The sequence below is a fragment of the Macrobrachium nipponense genome, chromosome 19 (genome assembly GCF_015104395.2).
Source record: "Macrobrachium nipponense isolate FS-2020 chromosome 19, ASM1510439v2, whole genome shotgun sequence".
NCBI lineage: Eukaryota > Metazoa > Arthropoda > Malacostraca > Decapoda > Palaemonidae > Macrobrachium > Macrobrachium nipponense.
In genome coordinates this window covers 12,935,972-12,963,471 of record NC_061088.1, presented here as the reverse complement: position 1 = coordinate 12,963,471, position 27,500 = coordinate 12,935,972, and the positions used below count along the sequence as shown (strand labels likewise).

General features: G+C 37.7%; 1 long non-coding RNA gene across 1 annotated transcript in view; it reads right to left on the bottom strand.

The window, feature by feature from the left end:
• The window catches only part of LOC135212626 (uncharacterized), a 98,585-nt gene that overhangs the window by 39,329 nt on the left and 31,756 nt on the right, over positions 1-27,500 (bottom strand). The gene's annotated exons all lie outside the window — the stretch shown is intronic.

Sequence of the window (27,500 nt, the reverse complement as noted above, 5' to 3'; positions counted from 1 at the left end):
TTCACGCTAAAAACAAATACAGTTTTATTGCGTAAGGAATGAGACTTTACACGAAGACAAAAATGAAGAAAGAAATGTTATAGATATGGTTCAGGGAATTATGTAAAAAAAATACAGAAAAAGAGACAAACGTTTAGTTTTTACGGAAAACATTTGGCTTGTAAGATAACAGCTAATTTGTGCAATGACCCTAAAAACAAAAAACTACTGGATGGACCTGAAGATCATTGGTTGTATAACAAAAAACACAGGAGTAGCAAGAGGTCTGAATAACGTATATTGGAAATGTTTTACATTTGCAAACATGAAGAAAGATAGAATGGATGAATTAAGCAAATGTCATAAAAACAAACAAATACCTTATCTGCAATAAAAACACCCAGTAACTCGACAATGATAAAAAAAACAAAGCAAAAAATAGTACTAGCATTCTTGAATAGCGAATGCTAAACATTTTAATCTACTATTTCGCAGTCAGCTGTAATCAAGTCATGCATCTGCCTTTCAAATTAGTGTTGTGCTTAATTGAGTTCACAATTAGCGCTTTTGCTTCATTAATTTCATAAGTTACCAGTTACCATCTTGATTGTCCAATTCCTACTGTGAATATCAGTGGCTAAGTTAGTTCTATTCAGTCTTCATAATTTCCAAAGGTTATCCACTTTCGTCTTTCTTTTGCCAATATTAATCTTTACTACGTTCAAAATAACTCCTAAGGATTCACTTGAAATTATGCTGGTGCCAGTAATCGAACAACTTAAATATATATATATATATATATATATATATATATATATATATATATATATATATATATATATATATATATATATATATATATATATATATATATATATATATATATATATATATATATATATATATATATATATATATATATATATATATGTAACTCGGCAAATAAAATTGTCTAGGAAATTCTAGAAAAAATCACCAATGTGCCACAACTTCATTATAACAGAATTCCAAATTGAAAGTGTCTTAAGCAAAGACTTCTCCATATGCACTACGACATAGGCCATTAGAAACTTAACCAAGTTTCCTATCTCTGGCAAAGTTGTCCACAAATACGACAAAGGTATTGTGCAAGAAAACTCACAATTTCTGGAACACAGATATCCAGAGAAAAAAAAAATGTAGTGCCATTACATATGCATTAAAAAAAAAAAAATGCAAAAATTCTTCCATAAATTTCTTTGCTGCATCAAACAGCTGAACAAAACACAAACACGTTCCCGAATGATGACTCTAAGTCACAAACTGAGATATCAAAAAATATTCACAACCAACTGGAGGGAAAAAATAAATTCAAATTCACCCATGATAAAAAAAAACTTGTGTCAGCGATGGCTAACTTCCAAAAAGGAGAAAAGAAAATCAACAACAATGTGAATTATCCCCCGTACTCACGTATGTCAAACAATTATCTGCTGAACTCATAAAAAAGGAAAAAAAAAATGTGTTTTCAGTTCCTCCCATATTCAAAAAAGATTTCGCCCCTGATAGCATTACAGCACCCACGTATTAGTAAATAATAAAAATCAGTATCAGAAGTATCATAATCAGCAAAATCACCAAAATTGCTATCATCAAAATCACTAGTATCAGTATAAAAAAAAAAAACATTACAAATGTTAATGCTTGTCCATTCACCAATGATTCAGCAAAATTCAGCCAGACTCATCAAGATTCAGCAAAACTCATCACTCATGAAATATCTCAAATCTCTCGTAACAAGTAACAATAACAATTATTAATAATAGTAATAATTCTCCACAGTAATAATTCTCTTGCAAAGATTTCAAGTAAGGGTGTAATTCTACTAGTATTGCCAAACCCACAGTATACACCACCATTGCCACACCCAAAATCAACACCATTCGACACCAATCAACACCAGATGCAAACACCACGTCATCGGCATTTAAAGTAATCCTCCAACACAATAAAAAAATAATAATCTCTGTGTTCCCCATCATATTTGTGCATTCCAAAACATATGGAAAACATACACACATCCCATGCATTTCAATTCTCTTTTCTCTTCATTCACGAGAAAGAAAATTTCTTTTCATTTCCTTTTCTCTTCATCCAAGAGAAAGAAAATCTCTTTTCTAAAAAAAAAAACCTACGGGTATCTCACTTCATCAACTAATCAATCAGCTGATGTCTTGGCATTGGAAAATCATTTTCAAGGGCAAATTCGTCTCTCAACACCCCAACAAAGAAAAAAAAAGGAAGGAGTTCACCCCCCCTGAGAAAAAAAAAAAAAGAGTTTCACCCTCCATCGAGCATTGACACTCCACCCGTGGAAGCAGTGGTCTGAGTACCCCTGAGGTATACACCAGTAGTAGTACCCTCCCTTGCAATACCCCCGAGGCAAGCAGTACTCGCCTTGCAACACCTCTCTGTGCCGGTTAGCAGAAATTTGCTGAGCCCGTAAAAATGAGTGGCTGCTCTTTCTCCAAGCAAAAAAATGCAATACCAAGCACAGTTCCGCATGCATGAAAAATATTCATACACACTTATATGTTTAACAAAGATGAATGCGTCTTTTCTAAACACGCGCTAATAAAGAAAAACACGTCACTTTCTGCTACTATGGGGAAAAGAAAATTTGACATCTTAAACCAGTCCCATTACACTGAATTATTTCAAAAACCCTTCCCAAAAAAATGTTCTTTGACACTCACCACTTCATAATGAGAAGAAAAAAAAACTCTGAATTTGCGCAAGACACGCTAATAACACACCCACAGGCATCTAGGGATGCACTAGACATCACACGCAAAAGTCACACTGAGTGCGAGCTCCTTCGAGGCAGACTGCCTGGGCAAAATGCTGAGTCCAGTTCAATTTGTTCACCTCAGCACACATCCTCACGGATGGATATTTCTCATTTTCTCTCACTTAGAAACTGAAATCTAACAATTTAATAATTTTCCACAATCCCACAAAAGGCTTTGTCGTTCGAAAACCATCGCTAAGCCAACAAAACTGTGACATGATCATAACCCCTCTATGTTTAACTGGTCACCTGTCTCTTCATTAGTGTACCTAGGCATAAAAAAACTCTTATACCGCTCGCCACCAAACTGTTACACGCAGATATTAATCAAGTTTTTATTTGGTAAACGTGGAACCCCGAGCGTCAGGCAAACCGATACACACATCTATCTATCTCTCTCTCTCTCTTCTCCAAGCGACACCTCTCTCTCTCTCTCTCTCTCTCCAAGCGACACCTCTCTGTCTCGACAACCGACCCGTAACCTCTCTCCCTCTCCACCTCTTTCTCTCCATTTCTCTAAACAGGTAATCAAAATGAGAGTCAAAGTTATATAAAAAAATAAACTATTTATTAACAATGGAAAGATAATAATCCAAGTCTCACAGACTAACTAGTCAGTTAACCCCCCAACATTAAAATGTCTAAAACAGTAAATTTGTCACACCAATTATCTATTCTTCTCCATATGGGACTCTCTGTCCTCCTAGGACTCTCGGTCCCACCCCCCTTGCCAGAACACATAGTTCCTTCGCCAGAATCGTCTGTTTCAAAGACACGAGAAACACTCGTTAGCACACATAAGTTTAAAGACAAAGTTAAAGATTAAACATTCTTACAATGTGTAACAAGCCATCCCTTTGGCTAAAGTAAAGGTAACACTTACCCATTGCCAACCGGAATATCACTCACAGACACAAAAAAAACTCTTTGGCATCTGCCATTGTGGCTCTGCCTCCTCTCCCTCGGATCTCTGTGCAAGTTTTCTTTTCCCATTAGACCCTGGCTAATGATACCATTAAGAATAGAAGAGGCGCCCACGTACAGACCAAATGCACACTCGACAACGCCTCATATTACTGGTCGCAGCCAGTTTACCCGAAGGCACTTTGAACAAGAGCCCATGAACTGACGAACATTGACTCACCTAACTATGCAGTTTTCATATCACGCCACCCATAAATCATTTATCAGCTTTTCTCGGGTCGTTGCTTCGGCTCTGTTCTCCGCATTCCAAGAAATGTCACAACGAACATATTAAATTAAAATATATTATTAATTACAACTCCTAGGACTCACACAGATATATATATATATATAGATATATATATATATATATATATATATATATATATATATATATATATATATCTATATATATATATATATATATATATATATAGATATATATATATATATATATATATATATATATATATATATATATATATATATATATATATATATATTATATATATATATATATATATATATATATATATATATATATATATATATATAATATATGTTCAAGATGCAACTCGGCGTGAGCTAGATTCCAAAGCTTTCCTGTGAAGTAATTTATAACAGAAGTGACAGGAATCCAGAATTGCCTAAAACACCCTTTGTTTGCCGTATTTCATTTTACTTTCCAGTGATTTGAGTATGGAATTTAAGCCAAAGGACCTATGAGGTCATTCAGCGCTGAAACGGAAATTGACAGTTAAGGTTTGAAAGGTGTAACAGGAGGAAAATCTCAAAGCAGTTGCACTATGAATTAGTCGTTAGGAGAGGGTGGAAAGTAAGATAGAAGAAAGAGAATATGAAAGGAGGTCGAGTGAAAGGAACGAAAGGGGTTGCAGCTAGGTGCCGAAGGCACGCTGCAAAGAACCTGAAGTAATGCCTACAGTGCACTGCGTGAGGTACTACACTGCCCTACGCGTTTCATCTGCTTTGAGTCCTTATAATCGGTTTTGAAAATAATTCAATGTGGATGTAATCTTCTCATAACAATCATACCGTAAAAAGATATGCTTATAAGAAACGGATAATGCCATAGGAATAAAATTTTGATTCGTGGAATACCAAAATAATAATAATAATGTTATGTGCCTGAGTTTGCCTTCGGTGGGCAAGATACCTCAAATGCAGGACTGTCAAAGGTCGGAGTCGGCAAAGAATGAGCAATATTGTTTAATTAAACATGGAAATTAATCAGCAGCGAAAGGAACCTTTTTATATCTTTCAGCGAATAACTGCTAAAGTTACGGCAGATGCAAAGACATTAGACGCAAAAGTGCGTGACATCATCTATAAACACAAATGCAAGGTGCATTACATCTGCAACAGATGCAATATGCAAAATTTCCAATAAAACAGCTGAAATACTGCATGGCAGCCATTTAAACAGATGCACTATCGTATGATGTCCATCACACAGATGCTAAACTGTTCACAGTCTAAACAAAAGCAACACTACATGAAACAAACCGAAACCCCCCCCCCCCCAAGAAACAAAAGCGCTTGGATTCAATTAAGATTGTAAAACACACAAAAGACTAAAGGGAAATAAATGACTCCATTATCTCTTAATGGAAACAGCCTAATCCTGGACCGTGTGTTCAACGAGCTCAGAAATAATACTTGAATTCGTCTTCAAGTGATTTCGAAGAAAATAATCCTGTTGTGAGACAAAGAGGAAGAGAAAGGGGCGAGGAAAGACTCATTTTCTTTTTGCCTTATTATTCTCACAAAAGCAAAGATGAATTGTCCTAATAAAAACTGTAAAAAGTAGTAGTCTTCTCTCTCCCCCCCCCCCCCTCTCTCTCTCTCTCTCTCTCGCAAGTGAAATATGAAGTTCAAGCAGCTCTTGTCACTGAATTTTCAAGCAAGACTTGGTTCTCTCTTTAAAATGAAAATTGATGAAGGAATACTCTCTTGTATTTTACGTATTATTGAAATTCTGATTTAGATTTTGAACGCCGAAATTTGTTCATTTACAAAACTAAGCATTATGAACTGAGAGAGAGAGAGAGATGAGACGAGAGAGAGAGAGAGAGAGAGAGAGAGAGAGAGAGAGAGAGAGAGTGCTTTGAGTTACAAGACCTCTGCAATTCTAAGTATGAAATTAGGCATAGATGCACATAATTAAAGTGCCTTCAGAGAATTTTTATAAACTAAAACCATGATGAAGTATTATACAAAAAAATAGGCGTGATCCGACTTCCAGCTTACTTGGGACGTAGTGCGAAAATCTACACAGTCAAATAGCGCCGTTGTTTCACCGACGAAGATTAAAATAGATACGCCATATTTCAATAGAAATAATTGCTCTGTATTCTTTAACATGACATGCAGATTATTTATTTTATTTTTTTTTTACATTTTCATTCCAATAATTAAAGCATAAATAATCGTTCCTAAAATTCCCTGTATCTTTAAACTCAAACACGAAACGCCTTTTTCAGTCCTTTGTAGGATCTTCCATAGGGCTTTCCTAACCCCCAAAAACACAACAACAAAACAGTCCCCCCGAGTAAGCGACATGTCTCAAAACATTTCGTTAAAACTTTTACGTGAAGAATTAAAAATAATTCTTCAGGATCCTAGGAGCCAAATCTCTCTCATGATCCAGAGCAGAGGAAATGAAGGGCGGGGAAAGAAAGGTTAATTACCGAATAATCTTGTTGACCCAACTTATTTTCCGCGGAAAAAAATGCTCTCGAGCGAGTCAGCAGCCTTCACTGGAATTTGCGATATTCTGGTAAACATCGTTATATTTTCATAATTCATTAATACGGAGAATCGTGTTTGTGTAGTATAATAATTTTTTTTCAAAATGTTAGAATACTTTAACTTTATTTGTCAAACCACCTCGAGGTAAATATTGAATCCTGGAGTGTAAACCAAAGCGCTATTATCCTCCCGCGTCTCATCAGTTTGGTTTTGTTCATATTGAACGTAGGTATTGCGTATTGACTCCTCTATGTCTCTTTGTTTATTTGAGTTTACCATGTTTTCGCCATTTTCACTATTTCGACATATGGATAAGTCTAATTTGGAGTATTTTGCGCGTAGTTTGTAATCCTTTTCCCCATGATCGTGTGCTTATCCTGCATAATAATAATAATAAAATAATAATAATAATAATAATAATAATAATAATAATAATAATACGTGGGAATTTCCATATTAGACTCGCTATCTTCATATATAAGGACACATTTGATTAATTTTGTCAAAATTCTTATACCAATGTGGATAGAAACACACATACACATATAATAATATATAATTACACACACACATATATATATACATATATATATATATAATAATTATAGATATATATAGATATAATATTCTATATAGTATATATATATATAGCATTATATAATAATAATCCATACACACACATATATCGATATATATATATATATATATATATTACACTATATATATATACATAATCAATAGCATATATATATATATATATATATATATATATATCATGGAATATATATATATATATATATATATATATATATATATATGTATGCATTATATATAATACATATATATATATATATATATATATATATATATATATATATATATATAGTATGCATTATATATATAATACATATATCTATATATATATATATATATATATATATATATATATATGCATTATATATAATACATATATATATATATATATATATATATATATAAAACAACCTCAAAAATTACATACATATAACTGCATATGTATGTAAGCGACTTTCTGCCAGGTTGCCTAAATCTTCTTACCCAAAAGCTGATAATTATTATTCACGCCACCTAATCCAGAGCAACACATTAGCATGAATTTACTGACTGGTGCACTGCTTCTGTCGACAATAAATCCCAGAGCTGAGATATAAACGAGTGAGGAAAATAATTTAAAATAATAAACTAGGACAGGGGTAGCTGTAGTTAGAAATGATCTCCAAGTAATATTTTATGTTTTGCAGGATTTACTGTTTACATCTTCAGTTGCTTCCCTGTTGTCTTAAATCGTTATCTGTAGTGCTTTTTTTTAGTAAAGTTAACCTATGTTGAATAGTAACATGATCATATGATTTAAATGGATAATTCTTTGTACTCTTTTTTTTATTTTTCATGCCCAGAATAATGGGTATATGAGGGTTATTACATAACCATTAGTGAGAGTTGATACTATATTATCATTCATATATGTATATATATACATATATATATATATATATATATATATATATATATATATATATATATATATATATATATATATATATATATACAAAGAGAGAGAGAGAGAGAGAGAGAGAGAGAGAGAGAGAGAGAGAGAGAGTTACAAGGATTAGGATGCCTCAAAGACTTGTTGTTAGTCCATCCGAGAAGACTTCGTGTGCTCACTTAACTCTAGGGAGGCAGGTTTGACTGTTCATTCACAGTTGGTCCTAATAATTTTGTTCTAGCTTTCTTTTTAATTAAACTCTTCCACCACTGTTTGCTGAGAGAGAGAGAGGGGAGTTACAAGGATTAGGATGCCTCAAAGACTTGCTGTTAGTCTATCCGATGAAAACATCGTTTGCTCACTTATCTCCAGGAGCAGGTTCATGTCACGGTGTCCTAATGATTTGTCTAGCTTTCTTTTAAACTCTTCCACACTGTTGCTGAGAGAGATGAGAGACGATAGAGAGAGAGGCGGAGAGAGGGAGAGACGAGAGAGAGAGAGAGAGAGACAGTATCATACCTAAAATAAGTACAACTGCGTCTGTACGTTCGTTCGTCTTCCCTTACCAAAACAGTAAGGTAATAATCCTTCTTACAGTCCCCCAAATCAAACTCTCATACTTCTAGGATGATGTCCACAGGACGATAATATTATAAAATCCTGCGACCTGAGCCTGGACCTAATAATTCCGATGTCCTGTCCTTCCGGACCTCATCAGTAAAGTCATTAACCAGTTAATTAGCTGTCCCCTGGGGCTCCATTTACCTGATTGTTTACCGAATGGTCATTCATTGAGGAGTGGTTGACCATTTCAAGTTGTTCCTCTCCAATTGGAATAAGGGAGGGCGGGGGGAGTTATTAGGAGGTGATAATTAAATTTTTCTCTCAAGGGCTTCTTTGAGAATCTGGAATGAAAGGAATTGAAAGACCGCACACAATACGAAAATAGAAAACGAGGAAAATGCGAAGAAAATGTTAAATATTAGTGTTGAGACGGGCCTAGAAAATCATCCTTTTGTTAAAAGAAAATGTTATGTACCAAGTTGCTCATCCCCAAAAAAGAAATCTTAAATAAAATATGTGTTTAATGATATTTTATGCGCTCTTTGTTGCAGTGAAATCCGAATTATGTTTAAAGCTGTATTTAAATGTTTATTATTTGTTTGTGTGTAATTTTTGCCAAATATTTCTCGGAATGAATGTTATAGAGTAAAAAAATATAGATCCATTGTTTTCTCTTGCTCTCTCAGGCTCGGAATTTTTATTAAGTTAAGAGAAGAATCGACGAGACATCCTTGAAATAGCATCCAAACCCCATCCATCTCCCTTAGGCACACGAGAGAGAGAGAGAGAGAGAGAGAGAGAGAGAGATAGGGAGAGACTAGACAAAAAGCCTGTCGCAGATAAGATTAAATCTAGGGAATGAGAAGTCAAGAAATAACGAAAATATGTCTCGTACACCCTAGTGAATCAAAATCCCCGATCGAAAAGAAAAATAAATCAATGAAAATAAAAACAGTATCTCCAGCATTCCCAGTCCTCCACAGAACTCGATCTTCCTCCTTATCTGGGGAAAGATCCCCTTCCCATAGGAGTCTGAAGGGGCTCGGTTAAAACTGCATTGCATTTTTTTATTCTTGCTTCTGTCGTTAGTATTATTATTATTATGATTATTATTTTTATGATTTTTATTAATTATATATTTTATTATTATTATTATATTATTATTATTATTATTATTATTATTATTATTATTATTATTATTTAATAGCAGGCAGGCCATGTACAATCGGGTGGGTAGGTCGGTAAGCAAGGATTTTAATTGGTCGTAGGTTGGTGACGAAATCTGTCCCCGAGGCGTTGAGATATCCTAATATCATTATTATTATTAGAGAAACAATCCACAGTTATGTATTAATGTATGTAATTGTATTTTAAAACAAAAATGTACAGAAAACTTGTGACTGAAAAGGGGAATCGAGCAGTTTCATGAAATCTTTTTGTAAAGTGTGAAATTATTATTATTATTATTATTATTATTATTATTATTATTATTATTATTATTATTATTATTATTATTATTATTATTATTATTATTATTAGTTATTATATGCGAATGTCTGATTTATTGGGGTTGACACCTATCGAATGAAATAAACCGAATGAATAATATTACTTTAATTCGCAATAGTTCAAACGAAGTGTGTTTTGTTAACATGGGACTGGTTTGGAGACCATTAACGTAAACAGAATGAGTCAGTGATCGGTGACTAATATTCATTGATATTACAAGAGAATATCCCCTGCGAAATAACCTTAAATGATCAGGTGTACATCCAAATGAAGGAAAAGCAAAATGAATCCAGGTATTACAAATTGAAAACACGATGTCTACAACATCAATCAGAGAGAGAGAGAGAGAGAGAGATTCAGATATACAGATTGAAACAATATCAAAAGCAACATTCTGAGAGAGAGAGAGAGAGTGCAGATGCACTGCTTGAAAACACATGAAAAGCAACATTCTGAGAGAGAGAGAGAGAGAGAGAGAGAGAGAGAGAGACAGAGAGAGAGATTCGCAGGACAAAATGATAAATGCGACAAGGGCGAGGAGGTGGTCGCCTATAGGTGGACGAGGGTGGGGGGATGGGGGGGGGGAGAGTCCAAATTCAAGACAGAAAAGCTGCGTCAGAAAGTCCTTCCCCCTTTCCCAGGATTGAGAGAGAGAGAGAGAGAGAGAGAGAGAGAGAGAGAGAGAGAGGGAAGTTCATCACCTTGAGGGGATTAAAGATCTCTGGAATGGAGAAGTTTGACGGCGTGACACATTTACTGCATATTGGAGTTGCTGTTCAGCACACTACATATATATATTATATATATATATATATATATATATATATATATATATATATATATATATATATATATATATATATATATATATATCCTTAAATCGAGGGTAAAAAGGTAAGTGAAACAGAGACTTGGAACAAGTACTTTTGAAAATGTAGAAGTACTACGAAAGTACTCGTTACAAGTCCCTGTTTCACTTACTTATGTACCGTGGACTCAAGGATATTCTCAAGTACGTTTTTTTCTTCACACACACACACACACAACACACATATATATATATATATATATATATATATATATATATATATATATATATATATATATACATGCATAATGAAATTTGAATAGCCAAATATAGAGCCATAACTGCCTTGCAATTGGAACAGCTTCCATCCAGACTTCCAGACCATCAACGTGCGCATTTCCTCCTTGGAAATAAAGCCTCGGCGGCCCTGATGGCGATGACAGCAGACGATCGCACCTGAGAATGATTCTCAAAGGAAAGGAAAGAGGAAAGGACGGCTCATAGATTCGGCCTTTGTCGGCGGACGTCAACAACGAGAACCAATTCGACGAGGGGCTGCCAGACAGGAAGGAAACTCTGAGTGAGTCCTGAGGCGTCCTATCACGGCCTGGAAGAGACTCGGTAGTCAGTCAGTCAGTCATTTGTCTGTTCCATTTCTGAACTGTTTGTTTTAGATGCTTGTTTGTTTGTGACGCTTTAGATGATTCTGTTCCTATATGACGTTCTTTTAGAGCGTTGTTTGTTTATGACATTGTTTAGATGCTTCTGTTTGTTTATGATGTTTCTGTTTGTTTTAGGAGGGCGTTGTTTTAGATGCTTCTGTTTGTTTATGACGTTGTTTTCGATGCTTCTGTTTGTTTATGACGTTGTTTTCGATGCTTCTGTTTGTTTATGATGTTGTTTTAGATGCTTCTGTTTGTTTATGATGCTTCTGTTTGTTTATGACGTTTAAATGCTTGTGTTTGTCTATGACGTTGTTTTATATGCTTCTGTTAGTTTATGATGTTTTAGACAACTCTTTTCCTATATCACGTTGTTTTAGATGCTTCTGCTTGTTTATGCCGTTGTTTAAGACGCTTGTGTTTGTTTATGACGTTGTTTAGACGTTTCTGTTAGTTTACGAGGTTGTTTTACGGCAAATGTTTGTTTATGACGTTGGTTAGAGGCTTCTATTTTGTTTATGACGGTTTTTAGATGCTACTGTTTTCTATGTCGTTATTTTACACGCTTCTGTTTGTTTCCGTTCCAAATTAAAAATCTTAAATGCATGAAACGTGGCTACATATCTCTAAATCTTAACCGTTTTGGATAACGGTGAAGTTATACAGTTATATATATATCTAGTGACCTCGGTGGCCACGAGTTCGATACTCGGGCATTCCACGGAGGGGTTAGAGATGTGTATTTCTGGTGACAGAAGTTCACTCTCGACGTGGTACGGAAGTCACGTAAAGCCGTTGGTCCCGTTGCTGAATAACTTCTGGTTCCTTGCAACATAAAAACATCATACAAACAAACAAACAGATCTATTGACCTGAATCTTTTAAGTATAGCACAAACAGCCCTTGGCATGCCAACAGCAGCAGGGGTTCAACTCCGACAGAATAATTTTCCAGAACTGTAGAGTCGTTCTCTCTGAGGTCTGTTCAACACAGGAGACACGACCATGGAATCGACCGCCTGTAGAAATGGAATTCTCGAAAAGGGGAGATATTTTCCAGAGAGAATATTTAGAATTCATGAACGATTCTGAAAACTGTGACGGGTCGAGGGAGTGGCAGTGAGACCCGAGAAACCAGGAGAGTTAGTCTGTAGAAATTTTTCGGTCTCTGAGGAAATGACGTTTAGAAAGACAGCTTCGAAATTAGGGAAACATTCTTGACGAGATTTAAGTTCTGTGCAAGAGAATAGCTCAACACTAGATGTCTTCTCTTTTTTCTTTTTTAAGCTAAAATTATCCATAAGTGGAGGAATAGCGCGTCAGTGGCGTGGTCGGTTTTGTCTTGGCCTGCCACCTCGGTGGACACGAGTTCGATTCTCGGGCATTCCATTGAGGGGTTAGAGATGTGTATTTCTTGTGATAGAAGTTCACTCTCGACGTAAAGCCGTTGGTCCCGTTGCTGAATAACCACTGGTTCCATGCAACGTAAAAACACCATACAAACAAACAATAAGAGAAGGAATAAACAGATTTTCAAAGGTATCCTCCTAATTCTTCAAATTTAAAGAGATATTCTAAAGACCCATAAATTTCCCAAACCAATGAATCTCCAAAAGGAAAATTGTCTTCTAAAATAGCACGGTATCCTTAAACAGTGTGAAACTATTCAAAAGCAATTCCCTGGTAACCAAACCTGCTACTATTTTGATTGTAAGCGACTGTGATATGTTCACTGATAAAACTGCATTAATCGTTGCTTATTCGCCTGTTAAATATCAGTGTAATAAGGCAGAGAGAGAGAGAGAGAGAGAGAGAGAGAGAGAGAGAGAGAGAGAGAGAGAGAGAGATAGATTTTTCCTAGACGCGGAAACTTCAGAATATCATTGATTCATTGCAGGTTTGGTGTCAATCATCATAGTTATCCCACGACTTTTTATATCAAATCAATCTCTCCGTCCTGAGTAGTGTGGCAGCTTTATAGAAGCAATACTGTATCTGGAATAGTCTTCAAAGACACTCCTATGTTCTCTTACATCTTATCATATGCCAACACGTGAAGGGCCACAGTCACATATCAACAGGCAAGGGGTTAGACTAGCAGAGGTTCTTAAGCTTGCGGGGGGGGACCGCTCCCTGACGGGTCACCAGCAATTTCCAGGGGAGGCGCGAGGCCCAGGGAAAAATAAAAAAAATTCTAATCATATTCGTTATTCTCTTAACAAGATTGAGGAACTAATATTCAGAAGTTTATGAAAAAAATCAAAAGTATCTCCTCGTAATGCTATCATTTGGACTGTTAACTAGTTTGACGTCATTCCCCCTTCGAGAGCTAGCCAATCACAAGCGTGCAGTGGGCGGGGCTTAACTGCAAAGCTAGGTGGAATATACTATAGTTTCCTATGGCCTACTACTCTAGTTGAGACTCGCTAGGCTCACCATGTTTTGTAATTATTTACTTCCCTCTCTATCTCTCGAACTCACTTCTCTTATTTCCCCTTTATTTTTAAATTTTCCTTTAAATCTGGGAGGGAATTTTACTCAGAGATGGGGAAGGGGGCCGGTTGGGGAGGTGGGGCGTGGAGGGAAGGACCAACTTTTAGAGGGGGCGTGGTCATCAAAGGGTTAAGAACCACTGGTTTGGAAAGCCTCTCCACAACGCGACTACGTATACAACCTTTCATAGGTCGATCCCCGGCAACTTCCCTTGAGTTAAACGAGGTCATCAAAGCCACATTATTTTAACGAAAGACCTCTTTAGTTCAACGACCAGTTCGCGGTTCAGGTAGAAAAGAAATGGAGCTCATGTAAAATATAGGGAATCGATGTTATGTATTTGTGGCCTTGTTCAGTAGGGTTAATTTATTTATTTATTTATTTATGTTTTGTACCATGACATTGACTCAAACATTGTTGGCTCCCAATGAAATTATAATGATCTCTCTCTCTCTCTCTCTCTCTCTCTCTCGCTCTCTCTCTTCTCTCTCTCTCTCTTTCTCTTTCGACTTGGCCAATTGGTAAATATCTAGTTTCTTGACGTTAGTGAGAGAGAGAGAGAGTCTGATCACTGGCAGAAACTAAAATAATTCATGATATAAATTTTGCCATGTTGATGAGAGAGAGAGAGCAGAGAGAGAGAGAGAGAGAGAGAGAGATAAGCAGGAGAGAGAGAGAGAGAGCGCCTGATCACTGGCCAGGACTCCTAAACCTCAAGGCAAAATATTCTTATTTCCCCAATAATCATCGAGCCGTCTATCGAGAGAGGAGGATCGGAATTGCTGCTGCCGAAAATGTCGTTGTGTCAGAAGCAGTACCATTCCCATTACTGTCTCTCCCTTATGGGCCTAACAAAGGAGAAGACCAGGATAAATGCGAGACCTGACAGCCACCTGCCCGGGTTTAGAGGACACAACATACGTTGTGGAGCTGACGTTCTTCTCGACTGAGGTAAACTTTTTTTTTGAAATAATAATAATAATAATAATAATAATAATAATAATAATAATAATAATAATCATTGGGTAGCAATCTCAATTACGAGGGCACAAGTCATGTTCTTTAAGGTCCACAATAATATACAGATGATATACAGATGGAAGCAGTAGTAATAAAAAAAATTATTACTGCTTCCATCAGTATAATATTTTGTACCTTAAAGAACAACAACAACAATAACAACAACAACAACAACAACAACAACAACAACAACAACAATAATAATAATAATAATAATAATAATAAAATAATAATAATAATAATAATAATATAATAGAGAAAACAGATCCCCAGTTATGTATGTGTACAATTATATTTAAAGATAAATCTCTATAGAGATCTTTCGGGAATCTGTTCAATTTCCGTTTGATTCCCGAAAAACTCTCGTACGTCTTTAAAATAGACGTACACATTACGTAACTGCGGATTTGTTTTTTCATTTTAAGACTCATGCATGAGTAGTTTTAATAATAATAATAATAATAATAATAATAATAATAATAATAATAATAATAATAATAATAATAATAATAATAATAAAACATTGAACAAATCAATAAAATTACTAAGCAATTTTTTTTTGCATGAAATAGTGATATCAATAACATCTATCATGGCAAAACGGTTCTTCGCGTTATTATTAATATATCGAATCCCCGGATATCAATATTGGATATCTGCATATCAGTGTCAAGTATTGGACTGAGTGGGATGGATCCTGGGACGACCACCACTAAGAGGATATCCCATCCTCTTGAAAGATGAGCCTCTTGTTGGAAGAGGGATTGCAATGGCTTTCCTCTTTCGGCAACAAGGTCACATCAGTGCTATAGTAGATTCACATCAGCCGTGCATTTGATGTCTAGGCCACTCCCTTACGACGCTTCCTTATTGACTGTTGATAAGCCAATCACAGGGCTGAAAATTCTCACGTCTCTCCCGAGTGTTCACCTAGGTGGGATCTATGCCCACCTCTCCTGAGGGATACGTCTTTCAAAAGTATCCTTAGCCAAAATTACCGCAGAGGTATTAACCTAATCTAACCTGACCTAACCTAGGGGCATGGCAAAACAAGCTAACCCAACCTAACCTAATTTAGTATATTTTTAGTATATATACTGCCAAAGCAAGAAGTACATAGGGGCATGGCAAAACAAACTAACCCAACCTATCATAACCTAGGGCCATGGCAAAACAAAGTAACCCAATTTAACCTAACCTAGGACCATGGCAAAACAAACTAACCCAACCTAACCTAACCTAGGGGCATGGCAAAACAAACTAACCCAACCTGACCTGATCTAGAGGCATGACAAAAAAAAAAAAAAACCGGAGCTGAAGCAATACTAGCATACATCTCACGAATTAGCTGCATTGTTGTAACGTCATTCAGGATTTATTTTCCTCGTTAAAGTTATGGAGCGGAAACGTTTATTGTCTTTTCTGGCGCTGTGCTCTAGTGCAGGGGTTCTTAACCCTTTGATGACTCCAGACCCCCAGTGAATTGCCCTATATGGTTCTACACCCCCATTGCTTAAGTCCACTTGAGTCATATTTGTTGACAATATATAACTTAATATACTTAGTTTATCACACACTTTTGGTATGAATAGCTAGGAATAGAACATACAAGAAAAATGTACCCATGTATACATTAACACATGAAAATCAAATTTAGACAAATAAACAAAAGGTCAAGCTCCATACTTACAACATGTGGTTCTCATACTGCCAAGGGGTACCGGTACCCCCTGTTAAGAACCCCTGCTTTAATGGGTATGAAGAAGGAAAGGTAGTTTTCTGAATAAAAAAAAAACAATTTACCAAATCCCCAAGGGAATGGAGAAGTAATCACATTTAGAAAAGGGTTCATTGCTAAAAACATAATAAAATATTCTATGGCTTTTGTTGCTCCTTAGCTGTCAATACCTATGAGATGGTGATGTCTTTGTAAGAGTTTTTACTCAAGGATTCTAAAGAGGCCATCTCTTCAGAGACTGGTATTAGTTACCAGAAGATTTTACAATGATTATTTCAAAAACAAGTTTTCCATTTTTGCATACCTGGGGAGTAAGCCTAGAAACTACTGTTGTTGTTCTTGGTGTAGTTGTTCTTGTTTGGGAGGGGTAGGAAATTCCTATGGAAAATGCTAAAAAGGCCTGAGAAAGGTGCTTCGAGTTGAGTTAAAGATACAGGAATTTTAGGATAGGAGATTTATGATTTATTTATTTGAATGAAAATATAAAAAAAAGATAATGTGGATGTTACCCAGTACAGAACAATTATTTTCTGATAATATATAGCGTATTTATTTTAATTTTCGTTTGTGAAACAAGGCAGTACTTGACCGAAGATTTTAGCATGCTCCCCTATTAAGCTGGAGGTCGGATCACCCCTTTTTGATTGACAGTAACTGTACGAGAGAATTTTTTATTATTTTAAGCAGCAGAGCATTAGAAGAGAAAAGTAAATGTAGTAGTCATAGCACAGCTTTTCAACAGCTCATCTCCACTGTCAATGCTCCATCTTCCCTCACAACTACAACAAAAATTAAATTTCAATCATTTTGAACGAGTTTAATCTTCTCAGTGGCGCTGCGGAGGGTCAGTTTCTAATTCTCCCGACTGGAAGAGGAGGTGTTTTCAAGTGTTCTCGGAGAGAATTAGTCTGTTTAAGAGCAGATGTCCTCTGAGGGCGAGTGGGAGTTGCCACTTGACTGTCCCCCCAGCCCCCAGATCATGGTACTATCTACATCTCCCAAGGGTGGGGCGGCCGGCGTTTCTATCATTACAAAGGTCAGTTGTTGAATGTTATGAAAATCCTCTCTCTCTCTCTCTCTCGTGTATTTTATACATTAGAGGAAAAGTATCACATCATTACAATTATACGTATGTATATATATATATATATATATATATATATATATATATATATAATATATAATATATATATATATATGTATATGCATATATATATATATATATATATATATATAAGATATATATAGATATATATATATATATATTTTAAAGGATTATATTTGACCCATAAAAAGCAATAAAACTATATACATGTTGCAACCATATATATATATATATATATATATATATATATATATATATATATATATATATATATATATATATATATATATATATATATATATATATATATATATATATATATATATATATATATATATATATATAATATATACATATATAATATATATATATGGTTGCAACATGTATATAGTGTTTTATAGGGTATAATCATATATATATATATATATATATATATATATATATATATATATATATATATATATATATATATATACGTATATATGCTCGTGTGTGCGCTCTTGTTCTTCATTAGGTATCAAAATATTTGAAAAAATATATATACTGCATCCGTATATACACCTTTTGTTTCGAAGGTCATGACGTCATCTTGGTTATTGACCTGTCACATTTCGAAATCCTCTGACGCTGAACTCTCCTTCACCTGGTTCTCCAAAGCGTGCCTGAATGAATGTTAATGATTCCGTAAGTAATTCTCGTGAAGGAAAAGATCTCCAAAATTTCATTAGAATGTTACGAATGCTTTAACTTTTTTTTTTTTTTTTTTTGAGAGAGAGAGTGCTTATTATATATTATTATTATTAATTATTATTATTATTATTATTTTATTATTATTATTTTATTATTATTATTATTATTATTATTATTATTATTTTATTAAAAATAACGGCAGAATTCACAGAATTGATTTTGTACAATATTCTTTCAATTCTCCTTATGATTTGCCTTTCTGGCACGCTGGGTATTATAAAGCAGCTGTCCAAAATTCATCGTGCTGTAGGTCGTCAACGGAAATTTCGGGCGGGCTGGTGTTATCAAAAGCAAACTGGTTATCAGGACAGGCTGGGGTCGTCAACAGGTATACAGGTGCGGGGTTTCGTAGGTCGGGAAACAGGCCGTAGTCGTCAGGGGTCTATCCGGTATTTCTTGTTATTTCTTCGTTGCTGGTTTTTAAAAGGCGTCTACATGTTCGGCCACCTCGTTTGACCATCTTCGGGACGGGATCGCCGAGGGCAATGGTCTATGTAGCAAGCAAGCAGGGGGGGGAATAGGATAGAGTGGGGTTATCCCCTGGGGGCCCCAGAAGGAAGGTAAGGTTTTGGAAGGGTTGTAAGGTTGGTGAAAGGAAGGTATTAGTGCAAGTGAGTAAGAATAGGACAAACATATTAGTCTTTGTTGTTTAGTGTAGTGTTTGTCTTGGGATTGATAATGAGCTTTTATATCTAGTGATGTATGAATTTGCTAGGAAGGCAGGTGGGCAAGGGTGTTAGTCAAAGTTAGTTGTACAATCAGGCTCCTTATTGGTATCGTCCTCTCCTCGCACCCTCCCTTGGTGGTGGTGGGAATGAGAACTCAAACCACGTTGTAAATGCTACATGTGTGTTATGACCACTTGTTAGTAACTTATGCTATTTCGGGCTTCCATCCGTGAAGGGTTAGAGGTTAGTAAGTTTTTTTTTTTTTTTTTTTTTTTGGGGTGGGGGGCAAGGCTAGCTAAGCAAGTGTTCCAGACTCCTTGCCCTTCTAGGACTGCCTTTCCCTTTATCTTATAATTAGGAGTTAGTTGGTTAGTACTTCGTTCTTGATTATTAACCTAATTTTGTTCCCTACATTTTTCACCTAATCTCTAAACTTAATTTACCTAATTCTAACAGCTTAATTCTAATTATTAGTGTTCTCAGGGAACTTGGGATTTGATTCCCATTTTTAGTTGATTCAACTTGGTTCATTTCTTCTTATTACTTATGGCTTCTAAAACTAGTTCACCTTAATTCTAAGTACTTAATGCTATTCTTGATTCTAATTTATTCCAGGGGTTATCCTAGTTTTCGTTGTCACTGTCACTGTCCGTGTCCACAAAGATGGGGTCGGGAATCCCGTCTTGGGTGAACCTGGAAAGTCGTCACCACCAGAGGTGGGGTCTATAGTCCTCGTCGTCCAGGGAGATCAGGCTGTTGGTCGTTAGTCTTCATCCTGGTCAGATAGCTTCTGCCATACCTTGTCTGCCAAACGGTTGAGAAACGGAAATTGATAGCTTCAATGCGGTATCTTGCATGAAGCCTTTCTGTTCCCCCGTCCCCAGGTCTCGGTTGTTGCAGCCATCTATCCAACTCAGGACTCCGTTTTGGAATCTCTGTAGTCTTTGGTCTGTCGCTGGTACTGAGTAAGCATGTTGGTATTACTTGGGTATTCCAGGGCTAGGTCTAATGAGCGCCTTATATAGGTGGGCTTTAGTCTTGGGTCTAAGCTGTCCGAATCGTGCTAATTTAGCTTTGGTTAACTCTAGCAATCCCTGATCTTTTGCTTGATGTGTGAAACAATCCCGCATCGGGTCAGGGTGAGTCCGAGTACCTTAGCCTTATTAGCAAACGGTATTTCGTCTGTTGTCTACAATTACGTCTTCTGGTCTCAGTGTGATATTGAGAGCAGTTTGAACTTGTCCTGGTTGGTTTTTATTTTCCACCTTCTTTCATACTCATTGAGTTCTTTAATATGCTGTCCCGTCCGTAAGGCAAGCCTATGCTACTTCTTTCATTCGTCATTATGATCTGTGTCACGCCGTCCGCAAAGATAAGGTTGACACATCCTTCTCTCCCTTGTGCATGTCATGCGTTTAGAATATGTACAGCGTTGGGGAGAGAACGGATCCTTGCGGACCTCCGCTTCTCAGCTCGAAGGTCTCTGATATCTCTCCTTCAAAGGAGATGTCAATTTCTGTCTGTCGTCTAAAAAAGTTAGACAGTATTTTTGTCATATGTTTCTTGGTAGTTCTGAGTTGAGCAGCTTGTACTTCAGTCCATCGTGCCAGACTTTGTCAAAAACCTTTGAGACATCCCGACAAACAATGTTGGCTCTGCCTCGCCGACTCTGATTTAGTGCTAGCAGTTCGTGCATCGTTAGCTATCGCTGTCTGAGTCCCTCATTCTCGCCTGAATCCAAACTGATATTTTGGAAGAATTTCGTTATCTTCAAGATACATATTTAGTCGGTCCTTCAACAAGGTCTCCAGGATTTTCCCAGGTACTTCCAAGAGAGTGATTGGTCGGTATTTCAGTGGGTCATGGGTATTTTTTAGGTCCTTGGGTGATAGAATCATCTGTCCTCTCTTGAATTTAACTGGGAAATAGCCTAGACTAAGCGACATGTTATTAATATTATTCAAATCTAATAGTGAAATATCAGGTAATTTACTAAGAATTAGTTTTGTTAATGCCAGAGATACCTGGAGCCTTGTTTTGAACCTTTTGATGGTATTCTTTATGTCTTGTATGTCAATTTACTAGTTAGATAACTATCTTCATTCAGGCGAGTTAGGTCTGTCCGTTCATACAACGTTAGTCGGTCCCCTTCTGTTAGTAGCTGCTCGCGTAAACATGTCCTTCATTGTCAGCGTCGAAGTGTCGGTTGTCCTCTGGGGATATCTGGAAAAATTTTTTCCCATACTCCCTTCATGAGTCTAATTTTTTCCAGGACTGTCTACCACCATGTCCCCATTTCATCCAGTAAATAGTCGCACGGTCTTTTAGTCATACCCATAAGTTTTTTAATTTCCCTCCAGAATTTAATTGCATTTGTATGGTCATCATACTTGAGGTCTACTTTACGTATAGTCCTGTCCCAGAATTCTTTCTGTAGTCTTTTGAACTCTTCAAAGAGATCTTGGATATATAATATTTTATCCTTCAGTTGTCTTGAGTACCCAAAGTGGTCTGTATGTCGCTTAATATCTGTGTAATACCTTTGAAGAAGGTTTAATGCGTCACTACGTTGGGCCTGAGTTGAATTGTATTACTTTTTCTTGGTATGGTGGTACTTTATAGCAGTCAGGATGGTCGTAAACCAGTAGCCCAGTCTATCGTCTACGTCGTCTTTCCGTCCACATCATTTATGTCCACTCTGTCGTTGTCATATTTCCTTCTATGTCAGACTTGAAGTCGTCCCAATTTGCTTGTCTATGATCAAAGATCGTCCGGGTTCTATTTTTATGGTGTTGTCGAGAGGGTAACATGCAGGGGTAGATGGTCAGAAGTCGTTACGTTCCCTCTCCTAGACGTAATATTGAAGCAAGCATTCCTGTTGCCCAGTATTACGTCTGGTCTTCCTTTGTTACTGACCATAGTTGAAAAATCTGGCCCTAAAAACTTGAGCCTATTATTGTTAATTAACCTGCTTAATTGTATACCCCTTTGGTCAGTGTCATGTGTTGCAATAGTCGTATGTTTTGCATTTAAATCACCTATTAAGTAGGTGGGCATCGGTCTTCGTGCTAGGGAGAGGTAGTCTTGTAGGTAGATGTAGTCACGTCTACACGGTATATATGTCGTTGCAATACTGACTGGTCCCAGTTCAGTCTCTATGGTTATACCCAGTGTGTCCTCAGTAAAGTCAAGCAGTGGTTTATGTCTGATGTTATATTTGACTGCAACAGCAACACCAGCATGGTCCTCCCCAGCACTATTCTTCTGATACACTCGGTATCCGAAGAACTTGATGGGGGAGTCATCCTGGATCCCTGTTGCATTCAATAGCAAGACGTCTGGGTCGAGATGTCTAAATTCATTATACAGCTCTCTATGTCTATCTTTAGTTAGCTTTAATACATTTAACTGAATTATTTTTATTGTGTTTAACATGAAGATGAATTTGATTTAAAATATACTTTATATAGTTGGCTGGCTATTATTCTCAGGAGTACACTAAATATAGACATATAGAGCTGTGAGTCTTAGTCTCTGTCTTCGGATAACCTCTGGTTTACATCTTCCCTGGTTGCCGCTATTAGTGCGTGCAATATTGGCATTATTGTTGATTGTGGTAGGGTGGTTGTTGTGTAAGCCACGCATTTCCCCCGTATGTACCCATCTATTATTCTAATTTTACTATCGTCACTGATGTTTGGGTCTTCATTCCAGTCTTCTGGATATACGATTTCTAGGTTGCTTTCCTTGATTTGTTCCACGTCTCGTTCCACCTCATCCATTTTACGGCCGACTTTCGAGCGTGTTGGTTTAGATTTTGCTTCTGATGTTCGTTTCCTCTTGGAATTTTCCAATTCCTTTTCTTCCTCACTCTCAGTGGCTTTTTCCGCTGCCCTTTTTGTCACCGTGGGCGAGTCTTCCATTACTTCATATGAGCAGCTGGTTCGGGGTTTTCTGTGGTTTGGCTCTTGTTGTCTCTGTTGGAGCTTGAGGTTGAGTCTGGTTCAGAGCCAATAATTTTCATTATTTGCTCTCCAGACGCCATCTGTGGCGAACTTAACTTTCGGCAAATTGTTCATTTCGTAGAATTTGTCAATGGCCGTCTGGTATGTGCCAGGGTTAGCCATATCCTGCATTGCTGCATAGATATGGCCGTTATACACGTACCAGAGGCTCATGTCGTTCTGTTGAGGGGAGGATGTGGGTGTTCTGGAGTTCCTGGGTTGTGTGGGGCCAGTTACTGTAGCACTATATGATAGTGCTGCAGTTTCTGGCTGTATTCTTGTTGGTCTCTATTTTGCTTAATTTTTTCTTCTGTTTTTCTTTCAGGAAGTTGTACCCTGATTGGACATTTTCGGTCTAGCGTGGGATGACCTCCTTTACAGTTTGCACATTTTGGTGCATTTTTGCAGTCTCGTGCCATGTGGCCCAGCCCATGGCATGCATTGCACAGATCATCTGTTTGGTATGGTACAGTTCTTCCTGATGTGTGTGTACGCCAGGCAGTTCAAACAGTGGGGCAGAGGTGGGTTAATCTCTTCCTTAACATTGTGAGGTGGTATCGATTGGTCGCCAATAAATCAGGCGCTCCTCATCGCTCTCTGGGCCATTTCTCTGTTTTAAATCAAAATTTCACCTTAACCGTTTCTAGTTCCTTGGCTTTCAAAAATTAGGTTTGAAGGTGTTGTACGTCATGCTCTTGCCCATGGTTGCCTGTTCTTGATACTTTCGATTAGGTTTTCCTTCTGCCGTATTGCTACTTGGTTGTCTACATATTTTAGGATTACGGATCGCAGTATGTTGACTTCCGGTGGTGTGATAATTGCGAATCCTTTCTGTTTGAATACCTCAACAACCTCTTTTTCCACAAAGGCATCCAGGTCTTCCTTCTTGATGGTTACATATAGGAAGTTTTCATCTCCCTTGCTTACCCTGTATGTGTCAATTTTTAGTTACTGCTTACAAACCAAAGATTAATGCTTTCCTCTCCTCAAAGTTTCCCCCCTTCTCGTCCTTAATCTTAACGGAAGGCATCCTTCCGGTACCTAATTACTATCTACTCATGCATATGTAGGGATGATACCTATAGTCTGCTTTTTATTTTTATTTTGCTACTATCTACTGTGGACTGTGTTGTGCTTGTTGTGTTATGTTGTAACAGAAAATTGCGTGAGAGTGATAGAAGTTGTTAATTAGTTGTCACAAGGAAGGGTGACAATTTCCTAACCCTATGCCGGCACTGAAATAGAGGCCGGGACGAAGACGACGACCTAGAACCGAGTTCGGATTTTTTAAAAAAACCTCACGGGCCACTTCCTCGAGTTCTAGGCAGGTTGTTAGTGCTGTTATTAAAGTAAATCAACAGAGGATGAGGGAGGGGTGTGGGGCAGGGTGTGGGGTGGGGGGAGGATGTAGGAAGGGAAGGATGGACGAATTTTGCTTATTTGCTTGCGCTACGAATCGGCCAGCAGTCATAAAAGTGGCGGTTGAAGCAATTTTGTGGGCAGCCAATGAGAATGCAGCTCTCAGCGATCTGTTTCCACCAATGGGAGACGAGATCAAATTCCTTCAAGCTTGATTTTCCAAAAGAAGCTTGAAGACTTCTGCTGTCGGCCAATGAGAAGGCGGCTTTCTCTCCACCAATGGGGGACGAGTTTGTCTGTCTTCCGGCCACGGGAGCGCTCTCTGGATACGTCTGCTCACGGCAAGGTCTGCTGCTCGAATCCTTCATCGATGGTTTGTGTCAGGAATCAGGAATCAGGAATCGGGCGGGGTATAGGTTAGGATGTTTATTGCATTCGGGTGGCTTGAAGAAACGGGTACCTCACTTTCATTGGGCAATGACCTGTGACGTCGCGAGCGATGTCATCAGGGGGCCCGTTGCTGGTTGGCTGTCCTCTTCGTGGGCAGAGCCTCATCCTTATTGGTGATGGTGGAGGTCCCCTCGAAGGGCGTGCTACCAGGTCGTCCTCAGGGCGAGAGCTTGAGCTGCGATCACCCTCAGGGTTACTAGGGACGTCCTCAGGATGAGAGCTAACGCTTCTATCATCCTCAGATCCCTCTTGGTTCGATGGTCGTTGTGGGGCGGTGTCTGCTGGCTCTCCTGACGGCGGTGGGGAGGAGGAAGGTCTCCTGCGTGACGTTCAAACTGGGCTTCTCCCTCCCGATGTGCAGCGCTTCTAAGATTCCCAAACGACGTAGATCGGGTGCTTGGTCGATAACCTCAAAGTTACCGACGATGTCGCTGCGGCTGATTCTTGTATTATGTGCAGTCCTTGCATGATTAAATACTGCTCCTTCCTGTGCGTGACAGGAGATCCTCTTGGAGAGCTTGGAGAGGCGCATTGACGTCATCCCGATGTAAGTTCCGAGGCATCCTCGGATTAGGCACGTGTATCTGTAAATGACGTTCGTCCTCTTCAAGGGATCCTGCAACGGTGCGGGTTATTTTTTTCTTAATAAGACTGCATGTTTTTTTACTTGTAAATATGATCAAGTTGATCTGCTTGTTGTTGTCGGTCGGGGAAACGTGATTCCTGATTATTTTCCCGTAGAGCTCGCTCGTCTTCTTTATATCGCCGATGGAAGGTGCCCTTGTAGAAAAAATTAATTTTCTGCTGGGGGTCTGGGCGGGGTTCCTGTAGGTACCATTTTTCCATGCTCCTTCCTGAAGACGTTCTGGATGCTTCGGTTGGTGTCCGTCCTTATTACCAGGACCTGGGCTGCACGTTCCATCTCCTGGGTGTCTGCCCATGTTGAACAATGGGAAAGAGCTCTCCTGACGTAGGCGCTGATGGTGGTGTCCTTATAGCGTTCAGGGCATTCACTCTCGCCGTTCAGACACATTCCCAGGTTCGTGGGCTTCGTGTAAACCCTTGTCTTTAGGAGCATTAGGAAGCCATCTATATACGTAAGATATATAGATGACACTTTCATCCAAGCAGGAACGAGAGAGGAGATCGAGGAAATACGTCAAGCCTTCCATACACACAGCCGTTACGATTTACCATCGAATATAGCCGTGATGGCCCGTCTTCCCTTCCTGGACGTCCTGGTTGAACAGAAGGAGGGTGCGTTCGCTACAAGGGTTTACACGAAGCCCACGAACCTGGGAATATGTCTGAACGGTATGGTCTTTGATATGTAAGATAAAGTTGTATTATTATTATTATTATTATTTTTTTTTTTTTTTTTTTTTTTTTTTACTCTATCACAGTCCTCCAATTCGACTGGGTGGTATTTATAGTGTGGGGTTCCGGGTTGTTGCATGCCTGCCTCCTTAGGAGTCCATCACTTTTCTTACTATGTGTGCCGTTTCTTTCAGGATCACATTCTTCTGCATGAGTCCTGGAGCTATTTCAGCCTCTAGTTTTTCTAGATTCCTTTTCAGGGATCTTGGGATCGTGCCTAGTGCTCCTATGATTATGGGTACGATTTCCACTGGCATATCCCATATCCTTCTTATTTCTATTTTCAGATCTTGATACTTATCCATTTTTTTCCCTCTTTCTCTTCAACTCTGGTGTCCCATGGTATTGCGACATCAATGAGTAATACTTTCTTCTTGACTTTGTCAATGAACGTCACGTCTGGTCTGTTTGCACGTATCACCCTATCCGTTCTGATACCATAGTCCACCCCAGGATCTTTGCGTGATCGTTTTCTATCACTCCCTCAGGTTGGTGCTCGTACCACTTATTACTGCAAGGTAGCTGATGTTCTTGCACAGGCTCCAGTGGAGGGCTTTTGCCACTGAATCATGCCTCTTTTTGTACTGGTTCTGTGCAAGTGCCGAGCATTCACTTGCTATGTGGTTTATGGTTTCATTTTTCATATTGCACTTCCTACATATGGGAGAGATGTTATTTCCGTCTATCGTTCTTGAACATATCTGGTTCTTAGGCCTGATCTTGTGCCGCTGTTATCATTCCTTCAGTTTCCTTCTTTAGCTCTCCCCTCTGTAGCCATTGCCAATTGTCATCGCTGGCTAGTTCTTAGTCTGTCTCATGTATTGTCCGTGCATTGGTTTGTTATTATTATATTATTATTATTATTATTATTATTATTATTATTATTTTTTTTATTTATTATTATTATATCTGGATCCATTTTTGATTG